The sequence below is a fragment of the Theropithecus gelada genome, chromosome 13 (assembly GCF_003255815.1).
Source record: "Theropithecus gelada isolate Dixy chromosome 13, Tgel_1.0, whole genome shotgun sequence".
Classification (NCBI taxonomy): Eukaryota; Metazoa; Chordata; class Mammalia; order Primates; family Cercopithecidae; genus Theropithecus; species Theropithecus gelada.
In genome coordinates, this window is record NC_037681.1 from 739048 (window position 1) to 759653 (window position 20606).

The following is a 20606-nucleotide window of genomic DNA, read 5'->3' on the forward strand; positions in this document are numbered from 1 at the left end:
ATGAGAAGAAAATTATAACTCTGAATGAAAAGAGAAGCTTTACTGTTCGAGTGGACTCCACGTGACCTAGAACAGATTCACAAAATGTTTTGTTCTGTTTTTTATCAAAGGCTATTTCTTTTTCAGCATATTCTTAAAAGCATATTGTTAAAAGCATTCAGCATATTCTTAAGAGTATTCACAAATGTCCTTTCTCAGGTTCCATAGAAACAGTGATTTCAAACTTCTCAATCCAAAGAATGATTTAACTCTATGATATCAATACACACATCACAAAGCATTTGCTCCAAAAGCTTCTGTCCTATTTTCATCTGAAGACGTTACCTTTCTCACCACAAGCCTCTGGGCACCACTGAATAACTCTTCACATATTCCTCAAAGACAGAGTTTCCAAACTGGGCAACGTAGTGAAAGCTTTTACTCTCTGAAATGAATGTAAATGTCAGAGAGCAGTTTCTTGGAACACTTCTTTCTGGGTTTTATTTCACGATGTTTCACTTTTGGCCATACTCTCCAATGCACTGCAAAATATCACTTTTTCAGTTTTATAGGACAGTGTTCAAACACTCTCTTATGAGAAAAGAGGCATAACTCCCTGAGTGGAATGCACATATCACAAAACAGTTTCCCAGAATGTTTCTCTCCAGTTTTTATCTGAAGATATCTTCTATTTCCCACAGGCCTGAATGTGCTGCTGAATGTCCCTTCGCGAATCTGTCCATGATGCAGTTTCAAAACCGCATAATAGAAAGAAAGTTTTATCTATGTGAGATGAATACACATATCTTTCACAAAGCAGTTTCACAGAAAGCTTCTTTTCATTTTTTTGTCTGAGGATATTTCCTTTTTCACCTTAGCCATCCATATATGGATGAAAGAAATACTCTTTGGAATATGGAGAAAGAAATATCCTTAGATGAAAACCAGAAGGAAGCTTTCTGTGAAACTCCTCACAGTCATGTTTTTTCCACTCACACAGTTAAGCTTCTCTTTTCATTGTGCAGTATTCTAACACTTTGTTTAGCCTGCAAAGGGATATTCGGGAGCGCTTTGAGGCTTATGGTAAAAACAGAAATATCTTCACATAGACACTAGAGAGAAGCTTTCTGAGGAGTTGCTTTGTGACGTGTGCATTCCACACACAGAGTTATATCTTTCTTCTCATAGAGGATTGGGGAATCCCTTTTGGAGAATAAGCTACCAAGAGACATTCAGGAGTATGCAGATGGCTATTGTGAAAAAGGAATTATCCTCAGAAAACAATGGGAAAGAAGCTTTCTGGGAAACTGCTTTGTGATAGGTATGTTTATTCATCTCACATAGATAAAACGTTCTTTATATTACGCAGTTTGCAAACTCCGTCAAGGACAGATCTGCAAAGGGACATTCGAGAGCACCTTCAGGCCTATGGTAAAAATGGAAATCTCTTCATATAAAAATTGGAGAGAAGCTTTCTGAGAAACTGCTTTGTGATGTGTGCATTCCACTCAGGGAGATATACCTCTTTTCTCATAAGCCAGTGTTTCAACACTGTTCCTGTAAAACTGAAAACGTGATATTTCATAGCACATTGAAGACTACCGTGAAAAGAGAACTCTCCTCAAATAAAACCCAGAAAGAAGTGTTCCAAGAAACTGCTTTCTGATATATGCATTCATTTCACAGAATTTCACCGCAGTCCTCTGGGAGCCACTTAATATCCCTTCACAGATTCCAAAGCAGTTGCTCAGAAAGACACAGAGCAGTTTAACAGAAGGTTTCCTTCTGCTTTTTATCAGAAGGTATTTCTTTACAGCAGATTTTTAAGAGCGTTCCCAAACGTCCTTTCTCAGGTTCCACAGAAAGAGTGATTCCAAACTGCTCAATCTAAAGAATGATTTAGCTATATGAGGTAAAAACACAGATCATAGGCAGTTGTTCAGAAATCTCTCCAGTTTTCAATGGAAGACATTTCCTTGCTTGCCACAGGAACCCAGTCGCCACTTAATCTCCCTTCGCAGAAACCTCAAAGACAGATTTTCCAAAGTGGGCAGTGTAGAGTAATCTTTAACTTTGTGAAATGAATGCACATATCAGACTGTAGTTTCTTGGAACGCTTCTTTCTGGGTTTTATTTGAGAATATTTCACGTTCCGCCATAGTCTTCAATGCGTTCTAAAATATCACTTTTTCGGTTTTACATGAACAGTGCTCAAACCCTGCCTTATGAGAAAAGAGGTATAACTACCTGAGTGGAATGCACACACCACAAAGCAGTTTCTCAGAAAGCTTCTCTCCAGTTTTTATCTGAAGATATTTCCTCTTTCACCGTAGGCCTGAATGTGCTCCCGAATGTCCCTTCCCAGATCCGTCCATGACAGTTACAAAGCTGCATAAGGTAAAGAAAGGTTTGTCAATGTCAGGTGAATAAACATAGCAGAAAACAGATTCACAGAAAGCTTCTTTCCTGTTTTCATCTGATGTTATTTCCTTTTTCACCATACTCCTGTATTTGCTCCCTTTGCAGATCCGTCCATGACAGACTTTCCAAGCTCCATAACGTATAGAAAGCTTTATCTATGTGAGATGAATACACATACAACAGACCAGTTTCACAGAAAGCTTCTTTCCCATTTTAGTCTGAGACTATTTCCTTTTTCACCTTTTTCGTCAATATGCCACTAAATATCTCTTGGTACCTTTTCTTTCAAAAGTTTTTCCCTGAATCTATATGAGAAGAGAGGTATAACACTGTGAGTGGAATGCACATGTCACAAAGCAGTCCCTCGGAATGCTCCTCTCCAGTTTCTATCTGAACATATTTCCTTTTTAGCCGTAAGCCTCAAAGAGCTCCTGAATATCCCTTCGCACGCTGAGCATAAACAGTGGTAGAAAACAGCTTAATGAAAAGAGAAGCTTAACTGAGTGAGAGGAATTCACACGACATGTAGCAGTTTCCCAGAAAGTTTCCTTCTGGTTTTTATCTGAGGATATTTCTTTCTCCATATTCTAAAGAGCATTCCCAAATGTCCTTCCTCAGATTCCACAGACACAGTGATTTCAAACTGCTCAATTCAAAGAATGGTTTAATTCTATAAGATGAATACACACATCACAAAGCAGTTGCTCAGAAAGTTTCTCTCCAGGTTTCGTCGGAAGACATTTCCTAACTCACCAGAATATCCCCTCGCAGATTCCTCAAAGGCAGAGTTTCCAATCTGGAAAACGTAGCGTAAAAAATAACTCTGTGAAATTAATGTACATATCAGAGAGCTGCTTCCTGGAATGCTTCCTTCTGTGTTTTATTTGAGTATGTTTCACTTTTTTCAGTAGTCTTCTATGTGCTATGAAATATCACTTTGTTGGTTTTATCTGAACAGTGTTCAAACACTGCCTTATGAGAAAAGAGATACAACTCCCTGAGTGGAATGCACACAACAGAAAGCAGATTCTCAGAAAGCTACTCTCCAGTTTTTATCTCAGGTTATTTCCTTTTTCACCATAGGCCTGAATGTGCTCCCGAATGTCCCTTCGAGCATCCATCCATGACGGAGTTTCAAAACTGCGTAAAATAAAAAAGTTTTATCAATGTGAGATGAATAAATATAGCAAAAAGCAGACTCACAGAAAGCTTGTGAGTGGAATGCACAAGTCACAAAGCAGCTCCTCGCAAAGCTTGTCTCCAGTTTCTATCTGAACATATTTCCTTTTCACCATAACCCTGAAAGCGCTCCCGATTATCCATTTGCACGCTAAACATACACAGTGTTGGAAAACTGCTCAATTAAAAGAGAAGCTTAACTGTGTGAGTGGAATTCTCTGACACATAGCAGTTTCACAGAAAGCTTCCTTCTGATTTCTATCAGAGGTTATTTCTTTTTCAAGATATTCTAAAGAACGTTCCCAAATGTCCTTTCTCAGAATCCTCAGAAACAGTGATTTCAAAATGCTCAATCCAAAGAATGGTTTAACTCTATGAGATGAATACACACATCACAAAGCAGTTGCTCAGAAAGTTTCTCAACAGTATTCAAAGGAAGAGATTTTCTTGCTCGCCAGAGGGCTCCGGTTGCCACTTAATATCCCTTCGCAGAATCCTCAAAGAGAGACTTTCCAAACTGCGAAATACAGAGTAAGCTTTAACTGTATGAAATAAAAGGACATGTCAGAAAGCTGTTTCTTGGAATGATTCTTTCTGGTTTTTATTTGAAGACATTTCACTTTTCTCCATAGTCTTCAATGTGCTTTGAATATCACTTTTTTAATTTTACAGGAAAAGTGTTCAAACATTGCCTTATGAGAAGAGACATATAGCTCCCTGAGTGGAATGCACACATCACCAAGCCGTTTTTCAGAAAGCTTCTCTCCCGGTTTTATCTGATGACATTTCCTTTTTAACCATAGGCCCGAATGTGATCCCAAATATCCCTTCGTGGATCCGTCCATGATGGAGTTTCCAAACTGAGTAATATAAGGAAAGTTTTATGTATGTGAGATAAATAGACATATCTATCACAAAGTAGTTTCACTGAAGTCTTCTCTCCAGTTTTTGTCTGAGGATATTTCCTTTTTTCACCATAGCCATCCTTATGCTCCCGAATGTCCCTTGGTAGCTTTTTCTCCAAAAGGGTTTCCTCAATCCTCTATGAGAAGAAAGGTATAATTCTGTGAGTGGAATGCACACGTCACAAAGCAGCTACTCGGAAAGCTTCTCTCCAGGTTTTATCTGAAGATATTTCCATTTTGACCATAGACCTGTATATAATCCTGAATGTCCCTTCGCAAATCCGTCCATGACAGAGTTTCCAAGCTGCGTAATGTAAACAAAGCTTTATCTATGTGAGATGAATAAACATAGCAAAAATCAGATTCACGGAAAGCTTCTTTCCAGTTTTTCTCTGAAGATATTACCTTGTTCACCGAACTCCTGAATGTGCTCCCGAATGTCCCTTCGTGGATCCGTCCTTGACAGAGTTTTCAAGCTGCATAATGTAAAGAAAGCTTTATCTATATGTGAAGAATACACATTTAAAAGAGCGGTTTCACAGAAATCTTCTTTCCAGTTTTAGTCTGAGGCTACTTCCCTTTTCACCATGTTCGGCAATATGTCCCTGAATATCCCTTGGTACCTTTTCCTCCAAAATGGTTTCCCAGATGCTGTATGAGAAGAGAGTTGTAACACTGTGAGTGGAATGCACACATAACAATGTAGCTCCTCGGAAATCTTCTCTCCAGTTTCTATCTGAAGATATTTCCGTTTTCACGATAAGATTTAAAGCAGTCCCACATATCCCTATGCAAACTAAACACAGTGTTAGAATACTGCTCAATGAAAAGAGAAGCTGCACTGTGCGAGTGGAATTAACACGACACAGAGCAGTTTCACAGAAAGCTTCCTTCTGCTTTTTATCTGAGTGTACTTCTTTTAAAGCATATTTCAAAGAGTGTTCCCAAATGTCCTTTCTCAGGTTCCACAGAAACACTGATTTCAAACATCACAATCCAAAGAATGATTTGACTCTATGAGATGAATACACACCTTACCAAGCAGTAACTCTTAAAGCTTCTCTCCAGTTTTCAACGGAAGACATTTCCTTTCACACCACAGGCCTCTGGGCGTCACTAAATATCCCTTAGCAGATTCCTCAAAGACAGTTTCCAAAGTGGTCAATGTACAGTAAGCTTTCACTCTGTGAAATGAATGCCCATATCAGAGAGCAGTTTCTTAGAACACTTCTTTCTGGATTTTATTTGAGGGTAATTCACTTTTTGCCATAGTCTTCAATGCACTCTGAAATATCACTTTTTAGGTTTTTCAGGAACAGTGTTCAATCACTGCCTATTGAGAAAAGAGGTATAACTCCCTAAGTGGAATGCACACATCACAAAGCAGTTTCTCAGAAAGCTTCCCTCTGATTTTTATCTGAAAATAGTTCCTTTTTCACCATAGTCCTGAATGTGCTCCCGAATGTCCCTTTGCGGATCCACCCATGACCTAGTTTCCAATCTGCGTAATGTAATGGAAGCTTTATCTGTGTGAGATGAATAAACATAACAAAAAGCAGATTCACAGAAAGCTTCTTTCCAGTTTTATCTGAAGATATTTCCTTCTTCACCATAGTCCTGAATGTGATCCCGAGTGTCCCTTTGTGGATCTATCCACGACAGAGTTTCCAAGTTGTGAAATGTTAAGAAAGCTTTATCTGTGTGAGATGAATACACATATCACAGAGCAGTTTCACAGAAAGCTTCATTCCAGTTTTTCTCTGAGGCTATTTCCCTTTTCACCATATGCATCAATATGCTATCCCTTGATACCTTAGTATCCAAAAGGGTTTCCCTGATGCTGTTTGAGAACTGAGGTATAACACTGTGAGTGGAATGCACACATCACAAAGCAGTTCCTCGGAAAGCTTCTCTCTAGATTCTATCTGAACATATTTCCTTTTTCACCATAGGCCTGAAAAAGCTCCCAAATATCCCTTTGCGGATCCGTCCATGACGGAGTTTCCAAACTACATAATAACTGTAAGCCTCAAAGCACTCCCGATATCCCTTTGCAGACTAAACAATAATAGTATTAGAATAATGCTCAATGAAAAGAGATGCTTAACTATGTGAGTGGAATTCGCATGAAACAGAGCTGTTTTACAGAAGGACTCCTTCTGGTTTTTATCTGAAGGTATTAATTTTACAGCACATTCTAAAAAGTGTTCCCAAACGTCCTTTCTCAGGTTCCACAGAAACAATGATTTCAAACTACTCAATCCAAAGAATGATGGAACTTTATGAGTTGAATAAATACATACCAAAACTGTTGCTCAGAAATTTTCTCCCCAGTATTCAATGGAGGACATTTTCTTGGTCACCACAGGCCTCTGTTTGCCACTTAATATCCCTTCGCTGATACCTGAAAGAGAGAGTTTCCAAACTGGGAAATGCAGAGTAAGCTTTAACTCTGTTACAAGAAAGCACATATCAGAGACCAGTTTCTTGGAACACTTCTTTCTGGGTGTTATATAAGGATATTTCATTTTTAGGCATGGTCTTCAAAGTACTCTGAAATATCACTTTTTCACTTTTACACAAACAGTGTTCAAACACTGCCTTATGAGAATAGAGATATAACTCCCTGAGTGCAATACACATATTACAAAGCAGTTTCTCAGAAAGCTTCTCTCCAGTTTTTATCTGAAGATATTTCCTGTTTATGAATAGGCCTGAATGTGCTCCCGAATATCCCTTCGCAAATCCATCCACGTCGCAGTTTCAAATCTCTGTCATAGAAAAAAGGTTTTATCTATGTGAGATGAATAGACATATCTATCACAAAGCAGTTTCACAGAAAGTTCTTTCCAGTTTTTGTCTGAGGGTATTTCCTTTTTCACCATAGCCGTCCACATACTCCTGAATGTCTCCTGGTAAGTTTTTCTGCAAACGGGATCCCCAATACTCTATGAGAAGAAAATTATAACTCTGTGAGTGGAATGCACACGTCACAAAGAATCTCCTCGGAAATCTTCTCTTCAGTATCTATCTGAAGATACTTCCGTCTGCACCATAAGAATCAAAGCACTCTCGAGTATCCCTCGGCTGACTAACATAAAACAGTGTTAGAATACTGCTCAATGACAACAGAATCTAATCTGTGCGTATGGACTTCATGTGACCTAGAGAAGTTTCACAGAAAGTTTCCTTCAGGTTTTTGTAGGAGAATATTTGTTTTTCAGCATATTTTGAAGAGTTTTCCCAAATGTCCTTTCTCAGGTTCCATAGAAACAGTCATTTCAAACTGCTCAATCCAGAGAATGATTTAACTCTATGAGATGTATACACACATCACAAGGCAGTTGCTCCAAAAGTTTCTGTCCAGTTTTCATTGGAAGACGTTTTCTTTGTCACCACAAGCCTCTGGGTGCCACTTAATATCCCTTCACAGATTCCTCAAAGACAGACTTTCCAAACTGGGCAACGTAGTGTAAGCTTTACCTCTCTGAAATGAATGCTCACGTCAGAAAGCAGTTTCTTGGAACGCTTCTTTCTGTGTTTTATTTAAGTATATTTCACTTTTCACCATATTCTTCAAAGCGCTGTAAAATATCGCTTTTTCAGTTTTACAGGGACAGTGTTCAATCAACTGTCTTATGAGAAAAGAGGTATAAATCCCTGAGTGGAATGCACACACCACAAAGCAGTTTCATAGAAACCTTCTATCCAGTTTTTATCTGGAGATATTTCCTATTTTCCCACAGGGCTGAATGTGCTTCCGAATGTCCCTTCGTGAATCCGTCCATCACGCAGTTTAAAAACTGTGTAATAGAAAGAAAGTTTTATCTATGTGAGTTGAATAGACATATCCATCACAAAGCAGTTTCACAGAAAGCTTCTTTCCATATTCTGTCTGAGAATACTTCCTTTTTCATCATCGAAGTCCATATACTCCCGAATGTCCCCTGGTAGCCTTTTCTTATAAACGGAATTCTTCAATCTTCTATGAGAAGAAAGGTATAACTCTGTGAGTGGCATGAACACGTCACAAAGCAGCTCCTCGGAAATATTCTCTCCAGTATCTATCTGAATATATTTCCGTTTTCAACGTAAACCTGAAAGTGCTCCCGAGTATCACTTAGCTGACTTACTTGAAACAGTGTTACAATACTGCTCAATGAAAACAGAAGCTTAACTGTGTATGTGGAATTCACGTGACATAGGGCATTTTCACAGAAAGTTTTCTAGTTTCCTTCTTCTTTTTATCAGAGGGTATTACTTTTTTAGCATATTCTTAAGAGTTTTCCCAAATGTCCCTTATGAGGATCCACAGAAACAGTGAATTCAAACTGCTCAATCCAAGGAATGATTTAACTCTATGAGATGAATACACACATCACAAAGCAGTTGCTCCATAATCTTCTCTACAGTTTTCATCAGAAGATGTTATCCTTCTCACCAAAATTCTCCAGGCGCCACTAAATATCCCTCCCAGATTCCTCAAAGACAGAGTTTCCAACCTGAGCAACGTAGTGTAAGCTTTAACTCTCTGAAATCAATGCACACGTCAGAGATCAGTTCCTTGGAATCGTTCTTTCTGGATTTTATTTCAGGATATTTCTCTTTTCTCCATAGTCTTCAATGCACTGCAAAATATGACATTTTCTGTTTTACAGGAACTGTGTTCAAACTCTGCCTTATGAAAAAAGAGGTGGAACTCCCTGAGTGGAATGCACACATCACAAAGCAGTTTCACAGAAAGCTTCTTCCATTTTTTGTCTGAGGATACTTCCTTTTTCACCATAGCCGTCCATATACTCCCATATGCCACCTGGTAGCGTTTTCTCCAAACAGGATTCCCCAATTCGCTATGAGAGGAAAGGTATAACTCTGTCAGTGGAACTCACACGTCACAAAGCAGCTCCTCGGAAATCTTCTATCCAGTATATATCTGAAGATATTTCCGTTTTCACAGAAGCCTCACAGCGCCCCCAAATATCCCTTAGGTGGCTAACCTAAAACAGTGTTACAATACTGCTCAATGAATACAGAAGCTTAACTGTGAGAGTGGAATTCCCGTGACCTAGAGTAGTTTCACAGAAAGTTTTCTTCTAGTTGTTATCGGAGGGTATTTCTTTTTCAGCGTATCCTTACGAGAGTTCCCAAATGTCCTTTCTCAGCTTCCACAGAAACAGTGATTTCAAACTGCTCTATCCAAGAAATGATTTCCCTTCACATATTCCACAAAGACAGAGATACCAAACTTTGCAACGTAGTGTAAGCTTTAACTCTCTGAAATGAATGCGGACGTCAGAGAGCAGTTTCTTGGAACGCTTCTTTCTGGGTTTTATTTCAGGATACTTCACTTCTCGCCATAGTCTTCAATGCACTGAAAAATATCACTTTCTAGTTTTACAGAAACAGTGTTCTAACACTGCGTTATGAGAAAAGAGGTATAACTCCCTGAGTGGAATGCACATATCACAAAGCGATTTCACAGAAACCTCTCCAGTTTTTATCTGAAGACATCTCTTTGTTCCCCACAGGCCCAAAAGTGCTCTGAAAGGTCCCTTCGTGAATTTATCCATGAAGAAGTTTCAAAACTGTGTAATAGAAAGAAAGTTTTATCTATGTGAGATGAATAGACATATCTATCACAAAGCAGTTTCATAGAGAGCATCTTTCCAGTTTTTGTCTGAGGATATTTGCTTTTACACCATAGCCATCGTATACTCCACAAAGTCCCCTGGTATCTTTTTCTCCAAACGGGATTCCCCAATACTCTCCAAGAAGGAAAGTATAATGCTTTGGGTGGAATGCCCACGTCACAAAGCAGCTCCTTGGAGATCTTCTCTCCAGTGTCTATCTGAAGATGTTTCCATTTTCATCGTAAGCTTCAGAGCACTCCCGAGTATTCCTTAGCTGACTTACCAAAAACAGTGTTAGAACACTGCTCAATGAAAACAGAAGCTTAACTGTGCGCTTTGACTTCACATGACCTGGAGCAGTTTCAGAGAAAGTTTCCTTCTGGTTTTATTGGAGGGTATTTCTTGTTCAGCATATTCTTTAGAGCTCTCTCAGGTTCCACAGAAATGGTGATTTCAATTCGCTCAATCCAAAGAATGATTTAACTCTATGAGATGAATACACACATCACAAAGTAGTTGCACCGAAACCTCCCCTCCAGTTTTCATCCGAAGATGTTTCCTTTCTCACCAGAAGCCTCCATGCACCACTAATATCCCGTCACAGATTCCTCAAAGACAGAATTTCCTAACTGGGCAATGTAGTGTAAGCTTTAACTCTCTGAAATGAATACACACATCAGAGAGGAGTTTCGTGCAATGCTTCTTCCTGGGTTTTCTTTCTGGATTTTCACTTTTCACCATAGTCTTCAATGCACTGCAAAATACCACTTTTTCAGGGTTACAGCAACAGTATTCAAACACCGCCTTATGAGAAAAGAGGTATAACTCCCTGAGTGGAATGCACACATCACAAAGCAGTTTCTCAGAAAGCTTCTCTCCAGTGTTTATCTGAAGATATGTGCTATTTCCTCACAAGCCTGAATGTTCTCCCGAATGTCCCTTCGTGAATCTGTCCATGAAGCAGTTTCAAAACTGTATAATGGAAACAAAGTTTTATCTATGTGAAATGAACAGACATATCTATCACAAAGCAGTTTTGCACAAAGCTTCTTTACACTTTTTGTCTGAGGATATTTCCTTTTTCACCATAGACATCGATATACTCCCGAATGTCCCCTGGTAGCTTTTTCTCCAAACAGGATTCCCCAATCCTCTAGGAGAGGAAAAGTATAACTCTGTGAGAGGAATGCACACGTCACAAAGCAGCTCCTCAGAAATCTTGTCTCCAGTATGTATCTGAAGATACTTCCATTTTCACGGAAGCCTCAAAGTGCTCCCAAGTATCCCTTAGCTGACTAACCTAAAACAGTGTTAGAATACTGCTCAATGAATGCAGAAGCTTAACTGTGTGAGTGGAATTCACGTAACCTAGAGCAGTTTCACAGAAAGTTTCCTTCTGGTTGTTATCGAAGGGTATTTCTTTTTCAGAATATTCTTAAGAGCATTTCCAAATGTCTTTTCTCAGGTTCCACAGAATCAGTGACTTCAAACTTCTCAATCTAAAGAATGATTTAACTCTATGAGATGAATACACACCTCACAAAGTAGTTGCTCTGAAAGCTTCTCTACGGTTTTCATTGGAAGACATTTCCTTTCTCACCACAAACCTCTGTTCGCCACATAATATCCCTTCACAGATTCGTCAAAGACAGAGTTTCCACACTGGGCAACGTAGTGTAAGCTTTAACTCTCTGAAATGAATACACACTTCAAAGAGCAGTTTCCTGGAACACTTCTTTCTGGGTTTTATTTCAGGATATTTCACTTATCATCGTAGTCTTCAGTGAGCTGCAAAATATCACTTTTCCAGTTTCACAGGAATAGTGTTCAAACACTGCCTTATGAGAAAAGAAGGATAACCCCCTCAGTGGAATGCACACATCACAAAGCAGTTTTCTCAGAAAGCTGCTCTCCAGATTTTATCTGAAGATATCTTCTATTTTCCCACAATCCTGAATGTGCTCCCGAAAGGCCCTTCGTGAATCCGTCCATGATGCAGTTTCAAAACTGTGTAATACAAAGAAAGTTTTATCAATGTGAGATGAATAGACATATCTATCAGAAAGCGGTTTCACAGAAACTTTCTTTCACGTTTTTGTCTGAGGATATATCTTTTTTCACCATAACCGTCCATGTACTCCCGAATGTCCCCTGGTAGCTTTTTATCCAAATGCGATTCCCCAATCATCTGTCAGAAGGAAAGTATGACTCTGTGAGTGGAATGCACATGTCACAAAGCAGCTCCTTGGAAATCTTCTCTCCACTACCTATCTGAAGATATATCCGTTTTCACCATAAGCCTCAACGTGATCCCAAGTATCCCGCAGCTGACTTACCCAAAACAGTGTTAGAATACTACTTCTCAATGAAAACAGAAGCTCAACTGTGTGAGTGGACTTCACGTGACCTAGAGCAGTTTCACAGAATGTTTCTTTCTGGTTTTTATCCGTGGATAATTCTTTTTCAGCATATTCTTAAGAGCTTTCCCAAATGTCCTTTCGCAGGTTTCACAGAAACAGTGATTTCAAACTGCTCAATCCACAGAATGATTTAACTTTATGAGAGGAATACACACATCACAAAGCAGTTGCTCCAAAAGCTTCTCTCCAATTTTCATCGGAAGACGTTTCCTTTCTCACCACAAACCTCCATGCGCTACTTTATATCACTTTCCAGATTCCTCAGAGACAGAGTTTCCAAGTTGGGCAATGAAATGTAAGCTTTAACTCTCTGAAATGAATGCACACGTCCGAGGGCCGTTTTCTGGAACACTTCCTTCTGGGTTTTATTTCAGGATATTTCCCTTTTCCCCATACTCTTAAAAGTGCTGTAAAATGTCACTTTTTCAGATTTACAGGAACAGTGTTCAAACATTGCCTTATGAGAAAAGAGGTACAACTCCCTGAGTGGAATGCACCTATCACAAAGAAGTTTTTCAGAAAGCTTCTGTCCAGTTTTTATCTGAAGTTATCTTTTATTTCCCCACAGGCCTGAATGTGCTCCCGAATGTCCCTTCGCGAATTCATTCATGACGCAGTTTCAAAACTGCGTAAGAGATGGAAAGTTTTATCTATTTGAGATGAAAAGACATATCTATCCCAAAGCAGTTTCACAGAAAGCTTCCTTGCAGTTTGTCTGATGATATTTCTTTTTTCACCATACCCGTCCATATACTCCCGAATGCCCCCATGTAGCTTTTTCTCCAAACAGGATTCCCCAATCCTCTCTGAGAAGTTAAGTATAACTCTGTGAGTGGAATGCACATCTCACAAAGCAGCTCTTCGGAGATCTTCTCTCCCGTGTCCATATGAAGATATTTCCGTTTTCACCATAAGCCTCAAAGCACTCCTGAGTATCCCTTAGCTGACTAACCTAAAACAGTGTTCAACCCAAATGTCCATCAGTGACAGATTGGATTAAGAAAATGTGGCATATATACACCATGGAATACTATGCAGCCATAAAAAAGGATGAGTTTGTGTCCTTTGTAGGGACATGGATGCAGCTGGAATCCATCATTCTTAGCAAACTATCACAAGAACAGAAAACCAAACACCGCATGTTCTCACTCATAGGTGGGAACTGAACAATGAGATCACTTGGACTCAGGAAGGGGAACATCACACACCGGGGCCTATCATGGGGAGGGGGGAGGGGGGAGGGATTGCATTGGGAGTTATACCTGATGTAAATGACGAGTTGATGGGTGCAGCACACCAACAAGGCACAAGTATACATATGTAACAAACCTGCACGTTATGCACATGTACCCTACAACTTACAGTATAATAATAAATAAATTAAAAAAAAAAAAGAATACTGCTCAATGAAAACAGAAGCTTAACTGTGCGAGTGGACATCACGTGACCTAGAGCAGTTTCACAGAAATTTTCCTCTGGCTGTTATTGGAGGGTATTTCTTTTTCAGCATATTCTTAAAAGCGTCACAAATGTCCTTTCTCAGGTTCCAGAGAAACTGATTTCAATCCGCTCTATCCAAAGAATGATTTAACTCTTTGAGATTAATACACACCTCACAAAGTAGTTGCTCCGAAGATTTCTCTCCAGTTTTCATCAGAAGACATTTCCTTTCTCACCACAAACCTCCATACACCACATAATATCCCTTTACTGATTCCTAAAAGACAGAGTTTCCAAACTGGGCAACGTACTGGAAGCTTTAACTCTCTGAAATGAATGCACACGTCAGAAAGCAGTTTCTTGGAATGCTTCTTTCTCGGTTTTATTTCAGGATATTTCACTTTTCGCCGTAGTCTTCAATGCACTGCAAAATGTCACTTTTTCAATTTTACAGGAACAGTGTTCAAACACTGCCTTATGCATTCCACTAAGGAATGCATACATCACAAAGCAGTTTCTCAGAAAGCTTCTCTCCATATTTTATCTGAAGATATGTCCTATTTCCCCAAAGGCCTGAATGTTCTCTAAAGTGTCCCTTCGCGAATCCATCCATGACACAGTTTCAAAAGTGCGTATTTGAAAGAAGGTTTTATCTATGTGAGATGAATAGATATATCTAGCACAAATCAGTTTCCCAGAAAGATTCTTTCCAGTTTTTATCTGAGGATATTTTCTTTTTCACCATAGCCATCCATATACTCCCAAATGACCCCGAGCAGCTTTTTCTCCAAACGGGATTCCCCAATCATCTTTGAGAAGAAAAGTATAACTCTGTGAGTGGAATGCACACGTTCCAAAGAAGTTCCTCGGAAATCGTATCTCCAGAATCTATCTGAAGATATTTCCGTTTTCACCGTAAGCCTCAAAGTGCTCCCGAATATCCCTAAGCTGACTAACTTAATCAGTGTTAGAATACTGCTCAATGAATACAGAAGTTTAACTGTGCAAGTGGAATTCATGTGAGCTACAGAAGGTTCACAGAATGTTTTCTTCTGGTTTTTATTTGAGGGTGTAACTTTATCAGCATATGCTTAAGATTGTTCCAAAATGTCCTTTCTCAGGTTCCACAGAAACAGTGATTTCAAACTGCTCAATCCAAAGAATGATTGAACTCTATGAGATGAATACACACATCGCAAGGAAGTTGCTCAGAAAGATTATCTCCAGTTTTCATCGGAAGACGTTTCATTCTCACCACAAGCCTCCGGGAACCACTTAATATCCCTTCATAGATTCCTCAAAGACAGAGTTTCCAAACTGATCAACGTACTGTAAGCTTTAACTCTCTGAAATGAATGCACAGGTCTGAGAGCAGTTTCTTGGAATGCTTCTTTCTGGGTTTTATTTCAGGATATTTCACTTTTCGCCATAGTCTTCAATATGAAGCAAAATATGACCTTTTCTGTTTTACACGAACAGTGTTCAAACACTGCCGTATGAGAAAAGAGGTGGAACTCCCTGAGTGGAATGCACACATCACAAAGCAGTTTCTCAGAAAGCTTCTCTTCAGTTTTTATCTGAAGATATCTCCTATTTCCTCACAGGCCTCAATGTGCTCCTGAATGTCCCTTCGCAAATCCATTCATGACACAACTTCCAAACTGCATAATAGAAAGAAAGTTTATCTAGGTGAGATGAATAGACATATCTATCACAAAGCAGTTTCACAGAAATCTTCTTCCAGTTTTTGTCTGAGGATACTTCCTTTTTCACCATAGCTGTCCATATATTCCCATATGCTCCCTGGTAGCGTTTTCTCCAAACAGGATTCCCCAATCCTCTATGAGAAGAAAGGTATAACTCCGTCAGTGGAACTCACACGTCACAAAGCAGCTTCTCGGAAATCTTCTCTCCATTATGTATCTGAAGATATTTCCGTTTTCACGGAAGTCTCAAAGCGCTCCCAAGTATCCTTTAGGTGAGTAACATAAAGCAGTGTTACACTACTGCTCAATGAATCCGGAAGCTTAACTGTGCGATTGGAATTCCCGTGACCTAGAGCAGTTTCATAGAAAGCTTTCTTCTGGTTGTTATCAGACGGTATTTCTTTTTCAGCATATCCTTAAGAGTGTTCTCAAATGTCCTTTCTCAGGTTCCTCAGAAACAGTGATTTCAAACTGCTCAATCCAAAGAATGATTGAACTCTATGAGATGAATACACACATCGCAAGGAAGTTGCTCAGAAAGATTATCTCCAGTTTTCATCGGAAGACGTTTCATTCTCACCACAAGCCTCCAGGCACCACTTAATATCCCTTCATAGATTCCTCAAAGACAGAGTTTCCAAACTGATCAACGTACTGTAAGCTTTAACTCTCTGAAATGAATGCACAGGTCTGAGAGCAGTTTCTTGGAATGCTTCTTTCTGGGTTTTATTTCAGGATATTTCACTTTTCGCCATAGTCTTCAATATGAAGCAAAATATGACCTTTTCTGTTTTACACGAACAGTGTTCAAACACTGCCGTATGAGAAAGGAGGTGGAACTCCCTGAGTGGAATGCACACATCACAAAGCAGTTTCTCAGAAAGCTTCTCTCCAGTTTTTATCTGAGGATATCTCCTATTTCCCCACAGGCCTCAATGTGCTCTCGAATGTCCCTTCGCAAATCCATTCATGACACAGCTTCCAAACTGCATAATAGAAAGAAAGTTTATCTAGGTGAGATGAATAGACATATCTATCACAAAGCAGTTTCACAGAAATCTTCTTCCAGTTTTTGTCTGGGGATACTTCCTTTTTCATCATAGCTGTCCATATATTCCCGTATGCTCCCTGGTAGCGTTTTCTCCAAACAGGATTCCCCAATCCTCTATGAGAAGAAAGGTATAACTCTGTCAGTGGAACTCACACGTCACAAAGCAGCTTCTCGGAAATCTCTCCATTATGTATCTGAAGATATTTCCGTTTTCACGGAAGTCTCAAAGCACTCCCAAATATGCTTTAGGTGAGTAACATAAAGCAGTGTTACACTACTGCTCAATGAATCCGGAAGCTTAACTGTGCGATTGGAATTCCCGTGACCTAGAGCAGTTTCACAGAAAGTTTTCTTCTGGTTGTTATCAGAGGGTATTTCTTTTTCAGCATATCCTTAAGAGTGTTCTCAAATGTCCTTTCTCAGGTTGCTCAGAAACAGTGATTTCAAACTGCTCAATTCGAAGATTGATTTAATTCTATGAGATGAATACACACCTCACAAACTTGTTGCTCCGAAAGCTTCTCTCCAGTTTTCATCAAAAGACGTTTCCTTTCTCACCACAAATCTCCGTGGGCCACTTAAAATCCTTTCACATATTCTTCAAAGACAGAGTTTTCAATCTGGGAAACGTAGTGTAGGCTTTAACTCTCTGAAATGAATGCAGACGCCAGAGAGCAGTTTCTTGGAATGCTTCTTTCTGGGTTTTATTGAGGATACTTCACTTTTCGCCATTGTCTTCAATGCATTCTGAAATAACTTTTTCATTTTTAAAGGAATGGTGCTCAAACACTGCCTTATGACAAAAGAGGTATAATTCCCTGAGTGGAATGCACACATCACAAAGCAGTTTCTCAGAAAACTTCTCTCCAGTTTTTATCTGAAGATATTTCCTTTTTCACTATAGGCCTGAATGTGCACAAGAATGTCCTTTTGTGGATCTGTCCATGAGGCAGTATACAAACTGCGTAACATAAGGAAAGTTTTATCTCTTTGAGATGAGTAAACATCTCACAAAGCAGTTTCACAAAAAGGTTCTCTCCAGTTTTTGTCTGAGGATGTTTACTTTTCTACCATACCCCTCCGTATACTCCCAAATGTCCCTTGGTAGCTTTTTCTTCAAAAGGGATTCCCCAATCCTCTATGAGAAGAAAGGTATAAATTTGTGAGTGGAATTCTCACGTCACAAACCGGTTCCTCGGAAATCTTCTCTCCAGTTTCTATCCGAACATATTTGCTTTTCTACCATAAACGTCAAAGTGGTCCCGAATATCCCTTCGCAGAGTAAACACAGTGTTAGAATACTGCTCAATGAAAAGAGAAGCTTAACTGTGTGAGTGGAAATCACACGACATAGAGCAGTTTCACAGAAAGCTTCCTTCTGATTTTTATCTGAGGGTATTTCTTTTTCAGCATATTCTAAAGAGTGTTCCCAAATGTCCTCTCTCAGATTCCACAGAAACAGTGATTTCAAACTGCTCAATCCAAAAAATGATTTATCTTTATGGGATGAATACACACATCACAAAGCAGTTGCTCAGAAAGCTTCATCCCAGTTTTTAACGGAAGACAATTCCTTGCTCACCCCAGGCCTCCGGTGCCACTTAATATCCCTTCCTAGATTCCTCAAAGACAGAGTTTCCAAACTGGGCAACGTAGAGAAAGCTTTAGCTCTGTTAAATGAAAGCACATATCACAGAGCAGTTTCTTGGAGCGCTTCTCTCTGCGTTTTCTTTGAGGATATTTCACTTTCCACCATAGTCCTCAAAGCACTCCAAAATACCACTTTTTCTGTTTTACAGGAACAGTGTTCAAACACTGCCTTATGAGAAAAGAGTTATAACTCCCTGAGTGGAATGCACACACCACAGAGAAGTTTCTCAGAAAGCTTCTCTCCCGTTTTTATCTGAAGATATTTCCTTTTTCACCATATGTAAGTATGTGATCCCGAATATCCCTTCGCAGATCCATCCATGACGGAGTTTCCAAGCTGTGTAGTGTAAAGAAAGCTTTACCTGTGTGAGGTGAATAAACATAGTATAAAGCAGATTCACAGAAAGATTCTATTCAGTTTTTATCTGAATATATTTCCATTTTCACCATAGTCCTGAATATGCTCCCGAATGTCCCTTTGTGGATATGTCCATGACAGAGTTTCCAAGCTGCATAATGTAATGAAAGCTTTATCTATGTGAGATGAATAAACATAACAAGAAGCAGATTGGCAGAAACCTTCTTTCCAGTTTTTTTTTTGAAGATATTTCCTTTTTCATCATACTACTGAATATGATCCTGAATGTCCCATGACGGATACCTCCATGACAGAGTTTCCAATCTGTGTACTGTAAAGAAAGCTTTATCTATGTGACATGAATACATATATCACAGAGCAGTTTCACAGAATGCTTTTTCCAGTTTTTGCCTGAGGCTGTTTCCCTTTTCACAATAGGCATCAAAGTGTTCCTGAATATCACTTGGTATCTTTTCTTTTTTTTTTTTTTTTTTTTTTTGAGACAGATTTTTGCTCTGTCGCCCAGGCTGGGGTGCAGTGGCCGGATCTCAGCTCACTGCAAGCTCCGCCTCCCGGGTTTTGACCATTCTCCTGCCTCAGCCTCCCGAGTAGCTGGGACTACAGGCGCCCGCCACCTCGCCTGGCTAGTTTTTTGTATTTTTTAGTAGAGACGGGGTTTCACCACGTTAGCCAGGAGGGTCTCGATCTCCTGACCTCGTGATCCGCCCGTCTCGGCCTCCCAAAGTGCTGGGATTACAGGCTTGAGCCACCTCGCCCGGCCGGTATCTTTTCTTCAAAAGTTTTTCTCCGATGCTGTATGTGAAGACAGGTATAACCCTGTGAGTGGAATGCTCACGTCACAAAACAGTTCCTCAGAAACCTTCTCTCTAGTTTCTATCTGAACATATTTTCTTTTTCACTATAACCTCAAAGTGCTATATCTCTTCATACAGTAGACATTAACAATGTTAGAAAACTGCTCAATGAAAAGAGAAGCTTAACTGAGCGAGGGAAATTCACATGAGACACAGCAGTTTCACAGAAAGCTTCCTTCTGGTTTTATCAGAGGTTATTTCTTTCTCCATATTTCAAAGAACGTTCCCAAATGTCCCTTCTCAGATTCCACAGAAGCAGTGAATTCAAATTGCTCAATCCAAATGATTTAACTCTATGAGATGAATGCACACATCACAGGGCAGTTTCTCAGAAAGCTTCTCTGCAGTTTTCATCGAAAGACAATTCCTTGCTCACCACAGGCGAACGGGCACCACTTAATATCCCTTCGCAGATTCCTGAAAGACAGAATTTGCAAACTGGGCAATGTAGAGTAAGCTTTACGTCTGTGAAATGAATACACATATCTGAGAGCAGTTTCTTGGTATGCTTCTTTCTGGGTTTTATTTGAGGATATATCACTTTTCACCATAGTCTTCAATACGCTCCAAAATATCACTTTTTTGCTTTACAGGAACAGTGTTCAAACACTGCCTTATGAGAAAAGAAGTATAACACCCTGAGTGGAATACATACAACACAAAGCAGTTTCTCAGAAAGCTTCTCTCCAGTTTTTATCTGAATATATTTCCTTTTTTACCATAGGCCTGAAAGCACTTTCGAGTATTCCATCGTGGGTTCATGATGACGGAGTTTCCAAACTGCATAACATAAAGAAAGTTTTATCTATGTGTGATGAATAAACATAGCAAAAACCAGATTCACAAAAAGCTTTCCAGTTTTTATCTGGAGATATTTCCTTCTTCACCATAGTCCTGAATGTGCTCCCGCATATCCCTTCACAGATCCATCCATGGCACAGTTTCCAAGCTGCGAAATGTAGAGAAAGATTTATCTATGTCAGATGAATACA